This window comes from Meleagris gallopavo, chromosome 1, assembly GCF_000146605.3.
Source record: "Meleagris gallopavo isolate NT-WF06-2002-E0010 breed Aviagen turkey brand Nicholas breeding stock chromosome 1, Turkey_5.1, whole genome shotgun sequence".
NCBI classification, from domain to species: domain Eukaryota; kingdom Metazoa; phylum Chordata; class Aves; order Galliformes; family Phasianidae; genus Meleagris; species Meleagris gallopavo.
The window spans coordinates 102,246,707-102,263,726 of NC_015011.2; the positions used below are offsets into that span (position 1 = coordinate 102,246,707).

The 17,020-nt window shown below is 46.3% G+C and overlaps 2 long non-coding RNA genes across 3 annotated transcripts; one reads left to right on the forward strand and one right to left on the reverse strand.

Moving 5' to 3' along the window:
- The first annotated feature begins 6 nt into the window (after positions 1-6).
- On the forward strand, positions 7-7,499 carry LOC104914158. 2 transcript variants are annotated; one of them, XR_002120013.1, is made up of 4 exons: positions 7-346; positions 4,044-4,450; positions 4,885-5,004; positions 5,908-7,499. It is a non-coding gene; the product is annotated as an uncharacterized LOC104914158 (long non-coding RNA). The 2 variants fall into 2 exon arrangements; XR_795845.2 differs by lacking the exon at positions 7-346 and adding an exon at positions 707-1,330.
- On the reverse strand, positions 3,543-4,216 carry LOC116217422. The gene is made up of 2 exons (XR_004161944.1): positions 4,127-4,216; positions 3,543-4,004 (listed from the first exon to the last, which is right to left on the reverse strand). It is a non-coding gene; the product is annotated as an uncharacterized LOC116217422 (long non-coding RNA).
- Positions 7,500-17,020: the final 9,521 nt, after the last annotated feature.

A 17,020-nucleotide genomic window follows, 5' to 3' on the forward strand; every position in this document is an offset into this window, starting at 1 on the left:
GCCTTCAGCGTCGCCATGTTCCCGCAGCGGCCGGAGAGGGCGCGCAGTCACACACCCGCCTACGAGCGCCCAAGGGCTAACATGCCCGCCTCTCCCTCGGGGCTTATATAGCGCGGCCGTCAGCACTGCGGCCAATCACAGCGCGCTCTCTGGTCTTCTCGCGAAACTACAGTGCGAGGCTCTGTCAATCAAGAGGAACGGCGGGCGTTGCTGAGGGAGAGCCAATCAGCGGCGCCGTCTCCTGGGCCAATGGGCAAGCGAGCCGCCTCCAACCATCGGGCGCGCGCGGGGGTGTGGTTGTAGCGGCGGTTGTGTAACCGCTGTGCTCCGTAGTTGTTGTGCTGTGGTATGGCGTGTTTTGTGCTATGGCCGTTACCTCTGTCGGTTGTTTATCTCAGGTTCCTCTGTTGGGTGCCTGAAGGGACTGTGGTGGGGAGACCTCGTTGTGACCTTCCAATACTTGAAGGGAGCCTATAAACAGAAGGGGGAGCGACTGTTTATGAGGGTGGATAGTGATAGGACGAGGGGGAATGGTTTAACACTGAGACAGGGGAGATCTACGTTAGATACCAGGAGGAATTTTTTCACTCAGAGGGTGGTGACGCACTGGAACAGGTTGCCCAAGGAGGCTGTGGATGCCCCATCCCTGGAGGCATTCAAGGCCAGGCTGGATGTGGCTCTGGGCAGCCTGGTCTGCTGGTTGGTGACCCTGCACACAGCAGGGGGGTTGAAACTGGATGATCATTGTGGTCCTTTTCAACCCAGGCCATTCTATGAATGTGGGAGAAGTTGTGATGAAAGAAGGCTTGTGGGTTGAGATAAGGACGAGGGGAGAACTCGCCAGTTACACTCGAGCAAAGCACACTCAGTGTAGGGAGACTCATGTTATTTGTGGTCTACTGATAACAGGCTTGAGCAGTGAGAACTAAAAGCAAGTATTATTATGTATACTGTATTTATTATCTTTCATTCCAATATCATACTTAGTGAATTGCTCTTCTTCCTTAACTCATTGCTGCTGTTTTGTTTTCAGGCCCATCTCCCTGCCTTTCCCCTTTTCCCCCTTTCCCCTCTCCTAGAGCAAGGATCCACGGGTCCCCTTGCCCCGTTAGTCATGGAACTGAACCCAAAACTACTGACACAACAACAAAAAAATACAGAGAAGAAAATACATGGAGAGTTTTTCTCTGAGAGACAGAAGTGCTTGCTTAATCCTGGAAAGAATCCTGGACCGCTTCCTATCTGGGAAGCATCTTGGCATCATGAGTGGTTCAGCTCCCTGGAGTTTGTTCTTGATGCTCCTGGAGAGTGGAGGCTCTGCAAATTAGCGGTGAGCAAACGAGTTTGTGTGCATGGCACAACATCCTGAATGCCTGCTAGATCAAAAAGAAAGATGTCAGTGCCCGCAGGACACGTGTAATTTGTTTCTTTTTTATGATTTGTAAACATGGTAGGATAGCAGTGTCTCAATTTATTTTCTGTCATCCATAATGTCTTGTATCATTATCTGTTTTTTGGTTTGTTTTTTTTTTTTTTCCAATGCCCTTTCATTAAGGGGGACATCTTGAGTGCTGTGCTGTAGTACTTTCCCTTATTTTTAGGCCAGTCTCCAAATCCAACTCTTTTTACCAGATAGGTTTATTCCTTCCTTTCTGGAGTTAAGTTTTCAAGTACTGCTCACCTTCATATCTCCACTTATCTATATTATCTATATATATCTACATATCCACATCTGTGAATATAGAATCATAATCACAGAATGGTTTGGGTTGGAAGGGAGCTCAGAGCCCATGCTGCCCCAACCTCTGCCTTAGGCAGGGCTGGCCCCCACCAGCTCAGCTGCCCAGGGCTCCTCCAACCTGGCCTTGAATGCCTTCAGGGATGGGGCACCACAGCTTCTCTGAGCAGCTGTGCCAGTGCCTCACCGCCTTCTCAGCAAGAAATTTCCCCAACATTTAATCTAAATCTCCCTTCTTTCAGTTTAAAACTGTTCCCCTTTATCCTGTCGCTAACAACCTATGTAAAAGATTGATTTCCCTCCTGCTTATAAGCTCCCTTTAGGCACTGAAAGTTGGCAATGAGGTCTCCTTGGAGCCTTCTGTTCTCCAGGCTGAGCAAGCCTTTCTTTGTAGGACAAACGGATGGCAAAGAACCACACGTGATAGGCCTCTTAATATGTTAAGTAAATTGATTCTAGGAAGTTATTTCAGAGATCACATAAGGCATCAGTAACAAACACTTACATGTGGAAAAAGCCTGAGCTCTGAGATACCTCATGACTGAGTTAAACAGAAGGCAGCTACCAAGGATACTAGGAGACAGCATGGTGAACAGATCAACAGTGGAAGGCTAAAGAAGAGAGGCAGATTTAGAGAGCTAATGAACAAGAGTTTGTGTGGCACATACAGAAATAGATCAGTAATCTTATCTAGGTCATGGCCTCACCTTTTGGAGTGTTTTCTGTTACTCTTTTCTTTCACTAGTGCAATAGAAATAAAATAGTATTATCTTACAGGTGTGCTCTTTCTCAGGAATCTTATACAAGAAGATTTTTTGTTTTTGCTTTCTCCCTCATGCTTGCTTGTAACTTTATTACATCTCACTGTTAGGGAAGAGATTTTGTGGGGGAAAAAACAAAACCACAAAGAAGCTGAACAGGGTGCTTCGTAGCAGTAACTTATTTTACTGTTTGACATATCAGTGCCAAAGGAGAAAACAAGTGCAATGCTAACCTTTGATAGCACAAACTGCAGTACGATCTGCAAGATCTGGCGATGTGAGAAAGAGTGTGTTATTTCTTACAACTCTTTGTTTGCCAACTCCCTTTGCCCCGTGACATAGTTTTACTGTCCTGGCTTGGAAGAAGTCCAGACCTTGGGCCTGGATGCATTTTTATAGATAGGTAAAATGGTGATAGTGAGAGCTGACTTGGAGCTCAGGGCAGGTGAAGAAAGTATGAGGGATGGACTTAAGGCTGGGCAGACACATGGCTTTGCCTACTGACACCATTCTGCAGTTATCTGCAAGGCACGTCTGTTCTAGCAGGAAATTGAAGCAGTGATGATCAAAAAGGTTGCTCATGCTGCATAATGGGAGACATTATTTCTGAGGGGCTAGGATCCAAGGGAATCTTGGTTATTTCCTAATTTGCTTGCTTAAATGACAAATTAATTAATTGTTGTGTAATGTAAGTTAATAGAAGTCTAATCTACATAGGAGCTCATCAACTTCTATGCAAAATGTGCACAGAAACAAAAAATCCCAAGCCCTTATGTACTGTACCAATATGTCATATATTGAGAGTAAGGCCCCTCCAACAGATTAACATGCATTCTGATCAGGATTTTACATGGATTAGAAAATTAGAGGCATTTTTAGGGTTGAAATTCCCGTGGCAGCCATACCTCTGTGCAAACGTAGTATTTTTACTTGGGGTGACTCTCATGGAGAAATGCAGAGAGCAACTAACATTGTAATCATCGGTATCACTGCAGATCTCCTGAGCATAGGTGCTCACCCATCGTGATCACTGTCCATGAATCTGGTTTTGTTTTTTTTTAATGTTTATTTACTTATATTAAGAAAAACAAATAGAAACAGAATGAATTTTGATGAATGATCCTATCTGTAGGCCGGTAAGGACCCTGAATATGTGTATGTGAAGGGAAGACTGCAGGTGAGCTAAGTACGGGTGTGCCTACCCCAGCATGCAGGAGAGCAGACAGCTGTCTCTTCTCTGCAACCTCTGGCTCTGAAGGTGAAGAATGCCAGCGGGGCTGGGTCAGTGTTCCTTCCTCCTGTTCCTGGAGCAGCTCTTTGGTTCTTCTTATCTCATTCTTCCCGCTCTGCAAAGATGATGAGCAGTGGTTTCCCAATGCTATAATGGGCAGGTTGCATGGTCTTTTCATTTAAAGGCTCTCTGTGGAAAGTGGAAGCTGCATTTCCAGTGTTGGTGTGACCTTGTGCTGTGGCACCAGTGAGGATTTGCAACATTTGGCAGTAACCTAGTGAACAGAGAGCACAAGATACATCTTTCTTTGCAGGCTTACTCAGAAAGGAGAGCGCTGTACTGCATCTGGATTGTTATTCTGCACTGTGAAAGGTCTGGAAAAAGCTTGTGACTCACCGTTTGTTCTCCCTTGAGATCCCATGGCCTAGATGCTGGAATCTCCTCTCTAATGTGTGCTTTGTCACCGCGTTCAGCACTGACGTCTTAACGCCATCTGAGAGATTTTGAGACACCCCCTCTGGCCTCTAACTGCTCCTGAAAGGGTCCTGGAGCTGCTGTTCCCTACCGTTAAGGTTACTCCACTGCATCTCAAAAAGCACTGAACACCAAAGTCCAAGCCTTTGCCTTGTCCTGAGGAAGACGTCATGTGTCATTCAAGACTTTCCATTTGCTTACGTGTGGGTAATGACACTTCCCTGCCTCTAAGGGACTCTGGGAGAGGTAATTAAGTCAGTTAGTGTTTGTAGAGCATTTTGAAGTTGACAAGTGCAATTATTAAAAGTTATTTCACTAGAAACTTTGTGATGGTGGCTCCCTAGTGAAAAGCCTGCCAATTAAGGGGTGGTTGTGCTGATAACCGTAACATTTGTGTAATTAAAGTAGTGCCAGCCTGGAAATCCTTTAAATGGAGCGTACAAGATTAAAAATAACACTTGCTTTCAATGGCTGAACTGAGGTAATCTGCTGTAGTCTCTGACCTTCCATTGCTATAGAAGCTGAGCAACTCTGAAACACGAGACTCAGAGGAGAGGTTGTGTAAGAGCTGATGAAGACCTTTGTACCCAGTGCAGTGCTTGTCGCTGCAAATCGCTGCAGCCATTCACTGCTTCTATTCAAGATCTGTCTGCTGATGCATTGTTTGTTTATTTTTTCAGGGCAGAAAGCTGAGTGCAGGCAAGATGGAGGGCTGTTGCTGGGGTTGCCGCAGCAAAATGAGGTTTGCTGCTCTCACAGGAACGCGTTGGCACGGCCAACGTTGGGCAGAGCAAAGTCCGGTGAGTCCTTCACCCTGGTTATGGCAAACAGCCGTGCCTCCAGCTCTCCCTCCTCATGAGCTCCTGCATCATGGCCTGCACTAATTGGGCCTCTGTGTGGAAGCCGTGCCTTTTTGTACATTACATCATATAACCAGAATGGTTTTGTAAGGATTTCTTTTAAAGCACAGAAAAAGAAATGCCTAATCGTATATTTGTAGCTAGGAGTTTCTCTGTGAAGCACTTGTAGTTGTAATTAAACTTTTAATTTGACTTGATACGAAGTTGATTTTCAATCCTGACCCAGATGAGCATATCCTAGAAGTAGCTTCCCAAGCAGTTTCATACGGATGTACTTTTCAGTGCTTCCTGATGGAAACTGTTTGGCACTCTCTTTAATATTTACATTTTAATTACACAACAGGTGTCTGTACCAAAGAATGGAGGTTTTTATTTATTTCTTTATTTTGCTTAACTCATCTGTGCTGGGTAATCATCTGATTCAGTACAAAAGCACAATGAAAACACTAATTAATATACAATTAGAACCTACCTAAATGCTGTGGGAGGGTAAATTATGACATTCTGCAGTGGGAAATCAAACTTGCCAAACGTGTTGGAATATATCTAGGCAGGTCTCCAAGATAACAAAGATGTGTTTGATTAGGAGCTGTATAGGCATGATTTATTCTCCCAGGACACAAGGTGATCTGGGAGTGACTGAGTTCCTTTACAAATTAGAAACACGACTCAGGGAGCATAGGTTCATGCGGCAGTCAGTGAAAAGAGACTCCTGGGTGCTATTTTAATACAAATAATGAATAAGTGGGAATACAGCTGCAAAGCCCATTAGCCAGGTATTGTAATGCAGTTGCTACACTACTGCATAATTAATATTTATGTGATCACCTTTGCATCCATTAGGATTTCTTTCCACAGATCAGTAAACATCTCCTGCCTGCCAAAAGCACAAAGTGCACCACAGGAAGAGGCCTGCAGACTTTGCACCCAGCACGTGTGAAGGGCGATCGTCGGCTCTCTGGGTTTGTATGATCCAGAATGCTTTCACAAAATGTGGCCAGAGCAGATATACAAGTTCCTGGCTGGGACTCAGGTATTACGACTGTTGGTTTTGGTGGACAGAAAAAGTCCCCTTCTGTTCATTTATAAGCTGTTTGAGACTTTGAAAAGCCAGCCCGTGGCTCTGTCCCAGGGCCAAGCCTCGTAGCTGTTCTGGAACAGGCTACAGCATCTGCTGAAACCCGTGCCTGTGTTGAACCGCATCCAGCGCTGTCAGCACACAGCACAGCGTGCTGCCATTGAGGACCTGCAGTGGGCACGTGGGCCTGGCGGGACGGTCCCTGTAAGCTTCCTGAGCTGGAGTGATTTCAGCCTCCTGGCATGCGGCCCACTGCATCACATGGCTCCAAAACACTCAGATACGCCAATGTGCCTGCGGCTGCAGAGGAAGAAGAGGCTGCTGCAGCCAGCTGCTGGAGATTAGCACCCGTTCCAAACTACATGCATAGTTAGTGCCTAATCCAGACCTGTCAGTAAGGTCTGGGCTAACATGCACATATTTAACAGCGGGGATTTCCGAGCCTGGATCACTCTGACTATAACCTGGCTAAGGAGTAATGCCACGTGCAATCATGCCATGAGGTCTGTGGGGCAGCAGCAGCCTTTGCTTATCATATGGAATGAGCTGTTCATTGTGGGCAGGTGCAATGCAGCCAGACATTTCCAGATCCAAATACTTACTATGAATATTCCCTGCAGCCTCAGCTGGACACAACAGGCATGCAGGATTTTCAGGTCTCATATTCCAATTGTGCCTGGCCCTGGGTTGCTGCTGGTGCCATGAGATGGTTTCAGCTTCTCTCTTTCAACCACCACCCTCCTTGCTTTCACTTCATTGCATGCCTCTACATGCTGAACTTCTCATCTGTGCCTGGGACATCAGGCAGCAGCCAGACTGTCCCAGTCAACCAAGCCAGAGCTCCTCATCCTTGTGATGCATGGAAAAATTGAAGTGCTTCCCATCTGAGAGTAGAAAATTTCCAGACCACCTTTTTGCTTGCTTTCCTTTCTCTGGAAGGAGGGCAAGATGTCCCCAGTGTGGGACAATCCACTGGTGACCCACTGTAAGTCCTTCACACAAACATGTTCTGGAGTTCAAGAAACATTTGGACAACACTCTCAGAAACACAGGTTGAATTTTGAGTGTTCCTGTGTGGAACCTGAGCTCGTTGGAGGAGCTGGGCTTGTTCAGTGATCTTTGTAGGATGTTTTCAGGACAAACATCGGTGCTGATACAATCAAGGGGAAAAAAATGCAATGTGAATGATTATAAAACCGTGCACGAGTTGGACATGGGAGTTGGTGCCTGTTTTGGTGAATTCAGAGCTTATTAGCAATGACAAATGTGCTGGCCACTGGATGGCATCATTGGTACAGGTTTTCTGTGACAGATTCTGCCTTTCACAATTACCATCAATAAAATACTTGACAATGTTTTCCTTTGCTAAAATAGCCAAAAATGTGTAATTTTCAAGAAAAAGAAGTGTACAGACCAGGAACGTTGGTTAGTTTATATAGAAACACGACTCTCTATGCCCTCTCATGGAAATGTTACTATCTTCATCCTTCTTTAAAAAGCCCAGAGGCAGGAGCAGAAATTTCAGCTGTGCCTCATGAACCAGCATACTCCTCACCAGCTTTTCTAAAATGGCCACAAGTCTCTGGAGGGGATCCCTGCACGTACCTGCTAGGCATTCAGATCTAGGGATTATGAGATGCTGAATGCCAGGTAAAGTTTTACATGCTTAATTCCCTGTTGGTGAATGTCAATGAAAAAAGGACCTAAAAGGAACATTTTGTAAAGATATTCCTTGCTCTATTAACAAGAACTGTTGTGGTAGAGTCCCCGTTGTCCTTATCCCTTTACCTAACTGACATGCTTATTGTTCAGTCCTGTCTGATATGGATTCCAAACTCAGCTCATCTGGGAAAAGTGGAGCTTGTTTAAGACCTAATTGCCTGTTGCATGTGTGCGATAACTTTAAGGTATGTGTATGAGGGGTCTGAGGAAGCAAATGGTACAAATGATGCCGGTTCATCCCCTGGATGAACTTAATTTGCCCTTTTCTAAGTAGGTTTGTAGTTTGGAAATCCTTGTGAGTCTTTGCCTATGTGACAATATAAACTGTGAAAAAAAAGTCTCCTTTCTTATCTCAAAATGTCTGGAGAGGATAGTTTTCTGAAAGAGAGAATATGCTGAAAACAGCGTGTTTGTAAGGAGATCAGAAAGCCTTCAAGTTAGTACAGAGGATCGCTCTCATTCCTGTGGGAATACAGAGATCTTTGTATGGCATCTTGTATCAGACTTAATAAAACAAGGGGCATAAGACTTGCTTGTGGGAAGAAAACCTCCATTAGAGAATATGGAAACAGCCTGTCATGTTCACATGGTCTGCCTGGGGAAAAAAGGATTTAAAACGGAATGGCACAGAGACACATAATGTCTCTGTCAGCATCTTCACTAAAGATGTCAGGATGCGATCTCTGGCCCTTTAGTGATGTGGGGACTGTGGCAGTTCCAAGAAACAGAATCCCCCTGCATGCATGAAGTAGTAATTTCAGTTCAGACAACACCTGGCTCCTCCAACAGCATTTCCTGATTGTACAGCTGCTAAACAATTCACCATCCTTCTGAAATGAAAATAAGCTGCTGAAGCACAGTCAAGTTAATCCTCTAACAGGACTTAGTAATGAGGAGGTGCACAGGTGATACCAGTCCTAACTAACACTGCAGTGGCCAGATCTCAGAAGGAGCATCCAAACTTTTGGCTTCACCCTGCTCTGCCAAATACTGCAAGAGCAGTGCTAATGGCTCGGCCGTATGCTCTATGCTTGGCAAAGAGCCAGCTTGTGCCTTCCACCTCCAGCACCCCAACTGTATTTTGTCTATGTATCTGGAAAATAAACGCCCATCACGGACAGACCATTTGCTGGAATTGGAGGGCAGAGTGGCTTATTACTCACATCAGCCAGGCAGAGTTGAGTTATGGATGACAGCTGAAGCAATTGTGTAATAGAAATAATGGGACTAATAAACACAAATCAATAGGCACAATCATTCAGTAAAACCTAACACCCCCTGCTCCCCTCTGAAGTGGGACCTAACGTCTATCACAGCAGACAAGGCCAGAATGGATGGGTGCACTCTCAACTCAGTCAGTTCTGCACTGCTGAGCTGCCCAAGATTGCCCTCGGAAATTGTCTTACAACAAAGCCAGGGTCCAAAGAGAAAATTAAAAAAAAGCCAGAATTCTTAAAAGTCAGGATGCCCCATCTTAATGTCATCCTGGAGGACACGTGTCCAGAGAAGCTAGCCAGTATGGTTCCACACTGCTCAAGGACAGTGTATGCTTCTGTCCAGATAACTTTTCTACCTCTGTCAAACAGTAAGAACAAAAAACCAAACAAAAAAGCGTTTCACCTGCCATCTGCCTTTTCTGCTTTTTCTTCTGAGTTTTGCAACACTGTGTTGGCTTGTGAGAGCCTTTGCAGGATAGCACTTCCTTCCCAGCTTCCTTAAGAAGACAGTAGGTGTGTCTACACTTGCTAAGTGCAGGAGGAGTAGGGAGTAAGTCCAAGCTTTGGATTCTTGATTGTCTTCACTGAGTAGTTATCATGTCAATGCCTGCATGGTACGCCTGCTGTCAGAGCAGACAGGGGTTGTGCTCAGAAGTGCTGTTCAGCAGCTAAGCTAGGAATTAGTCCAGCAGCATAAGCATAGCCTGAGGTGACAGTGAAGACTGTGAGATCTTCCTCCCTTTTGGGGCTGGAACCACCCAAGCTTTGGCAGAGGTGGGCTCTCACCTTTGCCAAGGCCTTGTCTCATGTTCAGAGCAGCAGTCTTCTTCCAAGGCCCCATAAACCCTGATTTCTTTTATCCCCCTGCCAGCACTTGTTCAGAGATGTTTGCAATAGAGATCCAACCCAGCGCTTTCCCACAGTGGCTAAGATCCTCTTAATTTCTGTAGCATGTGTATGCAAGAAGTTGTCTCTTCTGTTGCCTCATCCTTCACCTTCCAGTGCATCTTAACCATGCCTCAATCCCTTTCAGGACCACGTCCTTCCAAAGAGCCTGGAGGTGTAAATGTCAACTGTTCAACCCATGCAGTAGCTGAACTGCCAAACTTCAAGCTGTATTTTAAACTGCAGAAGGTAAACCCAAGTTCTTGGTTGATTTTGTGAAGTGTCATAAAAAATCCAGTGGATTTCTCAAACCTGCGATGCCTGTGGCACCATGGTTAGCAGGAGTAAAAATGACACAGGTCTGCAATGTCTCTTGTTTATCTGGAGGAGAGGTAGTGGCCTTATCAGTGACTACCTACAGAAACAGTGATGCTAAACGTGACTTAAATATTTAGATAAACTGATGCAAAGCTCTTGGAGCCAGCATCCTGCCCCCTGCCTCCATTTCTTCCCTATTCCACACCTACATGCACATGGGAGAAGATGGTCTATAGCAACACTGACTGCAGCTTTTGCTCTCCATCTCTCCATACTGTCATCTCCAGAGGAGCAGAATGCTGGGAATGCTTGCCACTGCTTTCCTCCCCATGGCAAGTATGGCAAGGGCAGCCCTACTCTAACCAACTGTCAAGTAAAAGTTTGCTTCTCTCTGGCATTAATATTTTATCTATTGCTTTCAAATAGTCTGCAGGCACAAATGCCTTTTCATGAAGATCAGGTAATCAGAAAAACCTTCATCTTTGAGGATGAAAAGCTCCAGGCTAATGGCTAAGTCAGGAAGGGCAGGGGGTATTCACTCCCCATCCTTTCCTAAGCTGCTGTGTGCTTCTCTGAGTCTTGAGGTCCTGACACACTGTGGGGTGAAGTGTGAGTAATTCTCCATAAACATGCTTTTGCTGTAAATTTGCTTGAGAAAAGCAAATTGATTTGACATTACTGGGGACAGAAAGCCAGTCTTGAAGGCTGGGGTAAGGTTTGCTGCAGCCTGCTTGTCTACAAACAGCAGGGCTCTCTGCCCCTCCCCCCTGTTATTCTGCATGTTTCCCCATGTAGGCCTTCCAGGGAGTGGGCTGGCCAGCAAGTCCAATGGACTACAAAGCTATGTCCATAAGTAGCTTTGGGAACATGCTTCTGCAGGTTTCCAAGCTTTGGAACCAACCTTAGTCACTGGGAAAAAAAATTTATAGTGAGCAATGCTGCTGGAGCACCTGGGCTAAAGAGTTCATTCCCTGCCTCCCTGGGCTGAAGGGAGAGAGCAAAGCTGTGTCCTTTGTCCCTCAGAGATTTGTGCCCAACCAGGCATAGGTGTCATCATAACCCTGCGTGGTGCTTCTTGTTTGGCATTCACCCAGCTCAGCTAGTGCTGGCTTTATGTTCAGGTGGAGGTCTGTCATGGGTATTGCCCACCAGGGGTCTGTCTTGGGATTAGTACTCATTAACATCTTTATCAATGACATAGGCAGTGGGATCAAGTGTACCCTCAGCAAGTTTGCTGATGACACCAAGCTGAGTGGTGTGGTTGATACAACAGAAGGAAGAGATACTATCCAGAGAGACCTGGACAGGCTTGAGAAATGGACACACATGAATCTAATGAGTTTCAACAAGGCTGAATACAAGATGTTGCATTTTGGCTCATGGCAACCACAGATATGTGTACAGATTGGGAGAAAAACTCATTGAAAGCAGCCCTGTGGAGGACCTGGGGGTTTGAAAAGCTGGACATAAGCCAGCAGTGTGCCACTGGGCTGCATCACAAGAGGGCTGATCAGCAGGGCAAGGAAGGGGGTTTTCTTCCTCTGTTCTGCCCTTATAAAACCCCACCTAGAGTACTGCATCCAGGCTTGGGTCCCTCAGCACAAGAAAGATGTGGAGCTGTTGGAGAGGGTACAGAGGAAGATGATCAGAGGGCTGGAGCACCTCTCCTGAAGAAAGACAGAGGGAGCTGAGCTTGTTCAGCTTCAACAAGAAGGAAGCCGTGGGGAAATTATTAGATTATGTTAGGAAGAAATATTTCACTCAGTGTGATGAGCTGCTGCCCAGAGAAGCTGTGGTGCCCCATCCCCGGTTACAAAACCAGGTTGGATGGAGCCCTGGGCAGCCTGAGCTGCTGGAGGGCAGCCCTGCCCACGGCAGGGGTTTGGAGGAGGTGGGCTTTGAGGCCCCTTCCAGCCCAAACCATTCTGTGATTCGATGAAATGAGAGCTCCAGAGTGATAATGTTTCCCTGCCGCCACCACCAGATGACGCTCCTGAGCAAGCTATCAGAAGATCGGAAGGCCGCGTTTGTACAAACGCACATACCTGCAGACTGACTAATGCCATTATGAAGAGCGAATGACTTGAAAATCCATTCTTATTAATCATACAGGTATTTCTTAGACACCATCGCTGCGGAATACTACTGCCTCTCTTGAATTACTCAGCTGAGCTCTTACCTAGGTGCTGCCAAAAGGGTGATTCCTTTCACGCCACAAGATGCGCAGCCACCAGTGCAGAGGGGATGCAGCACCCAGATGCACACAGCAGAATGCTCCTCCCGGTGCACCCCTGCCTTTGGGGAAATGGCATGGGGGAAACCTGCTGCTGCTAGCTGCCAGAATTAACACCCCCAGACCATAGAGACAGAAGCACCAAACAGAAAACAGGAATATTTTTCTTAGAACAGACACTCAGAGGGCCATATAAAACACCTTCAGAAGGTGAAGCTGGTAGTAAAGAACCTAGTGGCTAAGAAGACACCCCAACCACAAAGAATACACTAACTTTTAAGATATATTACAGTTGTTCCCTTCCTATAAACACATCGGTATTCCACACAAAATATTCACCTGTGTCTCCTACAATCTCTGCAGTGAGCATTTCGTAAGCACTGACTAAATTTCTTCTCAAATTGTCCAGATGATTAACTTAATTCAATCAGATCCAGAGCAGCTGATGTCAAACTGTTCTTAGCAAGGAAGAAGAGCTTGTGTGTCTGAAAGCTGCTGATTTTTAATGGTGTTAGCTGATCTAGTGAAAAACCTTGACAAACTCCCAATACCAAACCAAATGTCCTTTTCCTACAAATACAGATTTGTGGGATTAGGTTATGTTTTTATCAATAGCAATGGCACTTCAAATGTTTTTTGGCTTGTCTCTATTTTCTTGACCTCCCCGCTGCCTGCTTTCGTGATGTCCCCCTGATTTCTTTCATCGAGCAAAAGCCAGCCATGCAGGGCTGGGACCAAATCCTGCTGATGGCCACAAGGGTAAATGTCCCCTCTGGGATTTATCTAAGGACAATAAATGACTGTCTGTGACCTAAATCAGGGCTGAGACCAGTTCTCTAGAACTACTGTAATGCCACAGATTTTGCTTAGGTTTACATGTGTGGGTTAAGCTAATCCAACAAGAAATAACTATTTTCACTGATGGTCCTTTTTTTTTTTCCACCCTCATATAGGCTTTTCAGTAATGCATTCTTCATCCATAAATTAGCAATGACATTGAAAGAAACCCTTTAATACCATCAAATGACAACAAATCTGGGATTGGAAACCAGAGCTATTACCTTCCCAATACGTGTACTTATGGCTTAAGCAATCATACCCCAGGGAAAACTCTGACTTTGCCATTAGCCAAAGTACTCTGATTTTACATACCGCTTCCCTTGCAACTGGCATTGAGCACAGATAATAGCATTATTCAAAGAGAGGCTAAGGTGGACAGTAATTCATCAAGTGCACCTCTGCTTTTACATAATCCTAGAGGTGCTACTACCAGCCTTGCCGCTGCTTGAAAATTATTCTGATAAATGCTGGCTGAGAAGCCAGTATTTTTTTTAGAAGAAATATCAAAACAGACCTACAAAGGAAAAAATGCCTTATTTCCAGATAATTAATTTTTAAAATGGACATGGAATGTCTAGTGAAGAGACAGTATTTTGCTTTCAGTTTTCCTCACCCATTCCAATTTCCTGGTGAGCAAATGTTTTGTGTTTTCAATCATGGAATTACTATCATTGTAATGCTCTGTTGGTTGTGAATTGCAAGGCTGTGTTCTATTTTTTTTTCCCTTCCTTGTCTTTGTGAGCTGCTCCTGGATGCCCCGTGTATCATTTGTGCCAAAAGCAATGACAGTTTTGCAGCTCACCCATTCATAAACCCAGACAGAATCTTCATAGGAGGATACCTTACCTGTGTTGAATTACCTGAAAACAAAGTTTCCCCATGTTGGACAAATGGGGTATAGCAAGGAGAGTTTTTTCAGTCCCTCATTCTGGATCCTTTTAAATTTTCTGGAGGAAAGTGAACTTTTTATGCACACAATTACTGCGAGCCAAAAATAACAACCTTTAAATTAGCAGTGAGTAGGTGGAGGGGTACACATAGCACACCAATTTGCCATAACAGTCTGGATATATAAATGAAGAGATAGGACTTGACATGCAGAATAACTAGAGCTGTCAGATGACTAATGGGTTTCACTCATTACAGACCGAGGCCCTGGAAAAGTTGCTAATGAAGTGGGATTACTTGAAAATATGCCTCCATTAGCTAGTATGAATCCCAGCCACACAGCCAGGTCTGCAGATATGCAGCTGTCCGCCCACACCCACCTTGCCAAGGGGGTTTCAGCCTCTGGCCCATTTCCTGCCTGGTGCCGGTGTTGGCAGAGCGGAGCAGTGTGTGGGGTCCAGGAGCTGGTCCAGTGGGAGCAGCCCCTGCCTCCCCCAGACAACTGAAGCTGTCTGTGCTATGTCTGATGGCAAGCATCTCCAACAAGCCAATCCCTCCAGCCCGCCCTATCCCTGCCCCCTGCGCAGCTGCTGGGAGTCTCAGTGTCACTGAAGCAGGACCATGCTGGTATCTGCAGTGGTGGGGCAGGTTGCCCAAGGAGGCTGTGGATGCCCCATCCCTGGAGGCATTCAAGGCCAGGCTGGATGTGGCTCTGGGCAGCCTGGCCTGGTGGTTGGCGACCTGCACATAGCAGGGGAGTTGAAACTAGATGATCATTGTGGTCCTTTTCAACCCAGGTTATTCTACGATTCCATGATTCTATGATAGTATGACATGGCAGCATTACTCTGGCACTGGACTCTCCTGATTGGTTTATTGTCATGTGCCCAGCAGGAGGATACAGAGACAAGGGTTGGAGCCCATGGCATGTAAGGTATATGAGATGTCACAGAAGGTGTGACTCTCCAGCCTTGAAGCTGTAGGCAGATCCCTGCACAACCTACCTGATATTGCAATTAGACATGCTTTGGGAAGGCAGTTGGACTAGGTCTCTTTTAGCTTCACTTCTCTGAGTTATAATCCCAACAATGTCACCTATGATCTGTGAAATAAGAGAGTTCTTCTGCCACTCTGCTACGCCCAGCCCTCCTGAAAACACCTCCACTTGCCTCTGCTTTATTTTCTTTCTCTGGGTCATTTTGAGGCAGCCCTCTCTGAATTGCTTTGTTTGCCACGTGAGGTGGCAGCTTTGTGTTCTCATCTGTAACGCATGGACAGTTTGGCATGCTGAGCTTAGTTCAATACTGTTGGCTCTTCACGGCATCACATGAAGGGGGGTGTCTGGCTCCTTGTCCTGGTTTGGCTCTGTGAGGACGGCTCGCTGTCAAAGCACTCCTCTGCTGGGTGCTGTGGGGCAGGCCCAGGAAGTGATGCAGCTGTCCTCAGCCACTGCTTGGGCAAAGAGGCCACTCTGCACAGAGCTATCCCCCACTGCCTTTGGCAGGTCCACCTTGGCTGTCATTTGAAATGGTGTTCTCCCTTTCTCCTCCTGCAACTTTCTTTCTTCCTTTCTTCCTTTCTTTATTTTTCATAGAATCATAGAATGGTTTGGGTTGGAAAGGACCTTTAAGATCACCTAGTTCCAATACCCTGCTGTAGGCGGGACGCCTCACTCTAGACCAGATTGCTCAAAGCCTCATCCAGCCTGGCCTTGCATGCCTTCAGAGAGGAAGCATCCACTACCTCTCTGGGCAACCAATGTCTGTTCCAGTGTCTCACCACTCTCACAGTAAAGAATTTCTTCCTAACATCTAGTCTAAATCTACTCTCTTCCAGTTTAAATACCATTTCCACTCATCCTGTTACTACATGCCCTTTTAAAACCCCTTCCCCAGCTCTCCTTCAGGTTCCCTTCAGGTTGTGGATGGCCATTATGAGGTCTCCTCAGAACCTACTCCAGAGAAGAGCCCTAGCTCTCTGTCAGTCCTCAAAGGGGAAGAAAACATTTTCCCCCTATTTCTTTCTCCAGAAGTTTTCCAGAATGTCAAATCAGACTGAAGTTATAAATTGCCATAACTGTGCAACTAAGTCCAACTGCGAGACCTTAATGACCCACATGTTACTGCTGTAAAGAGATGTGTGTGAGTGTATCCAGACCTTGGCTGAGGAGCCAAACGTAGCTTGCTAACTAACAGGGCAGATTATCCTCAGGTTGTATGGAACAGCCTGCAGTGTAGAAGAAGTTTAATCCTGGGTTGCTGTTTTCAGAAATTTCCTGTAAGGAAATGTAACCTGCCGTATGGAACCTGCTTTAGCAGCAAGTTGGACTCGACAATTTCCAGAGGTCCCTTCCAACCCCTGCAGTGCTGCGATCCTGTTCTCCAGGCTGAGCAGTCCCATCTCTCTCAGCCTTTCCTCACAGGAGGGACGCACCAGTCCAGCGTGGTCTCACCAGTGCTGAGCAGCAGGGAAAAATCACCTCCCTCAGCACGCTGGCAACACTCAGCCTCACGCAGCCCGGGATATCAGTGTCACCGCTGACCCACGTTCAGCTGATGTCCGCCAGCACCCCCAGCTCCTTTTCTGGCAAGCTGCTTTCCAGCTGCGTGCCCCCCAGCGCGCGTCGGTGACTGTTCACGGGACAGCAATCAGGCTGACAGCAGCCACAGCTGCGGACCTCCCGGCGGTGACGGCGGCACCTCGAGGCCCCTGGCACACGAGCGTGCCGGTGGGCGACGAGAGGGGCGTGGCTCTTCCCGCCCGCGGCCAATCCCG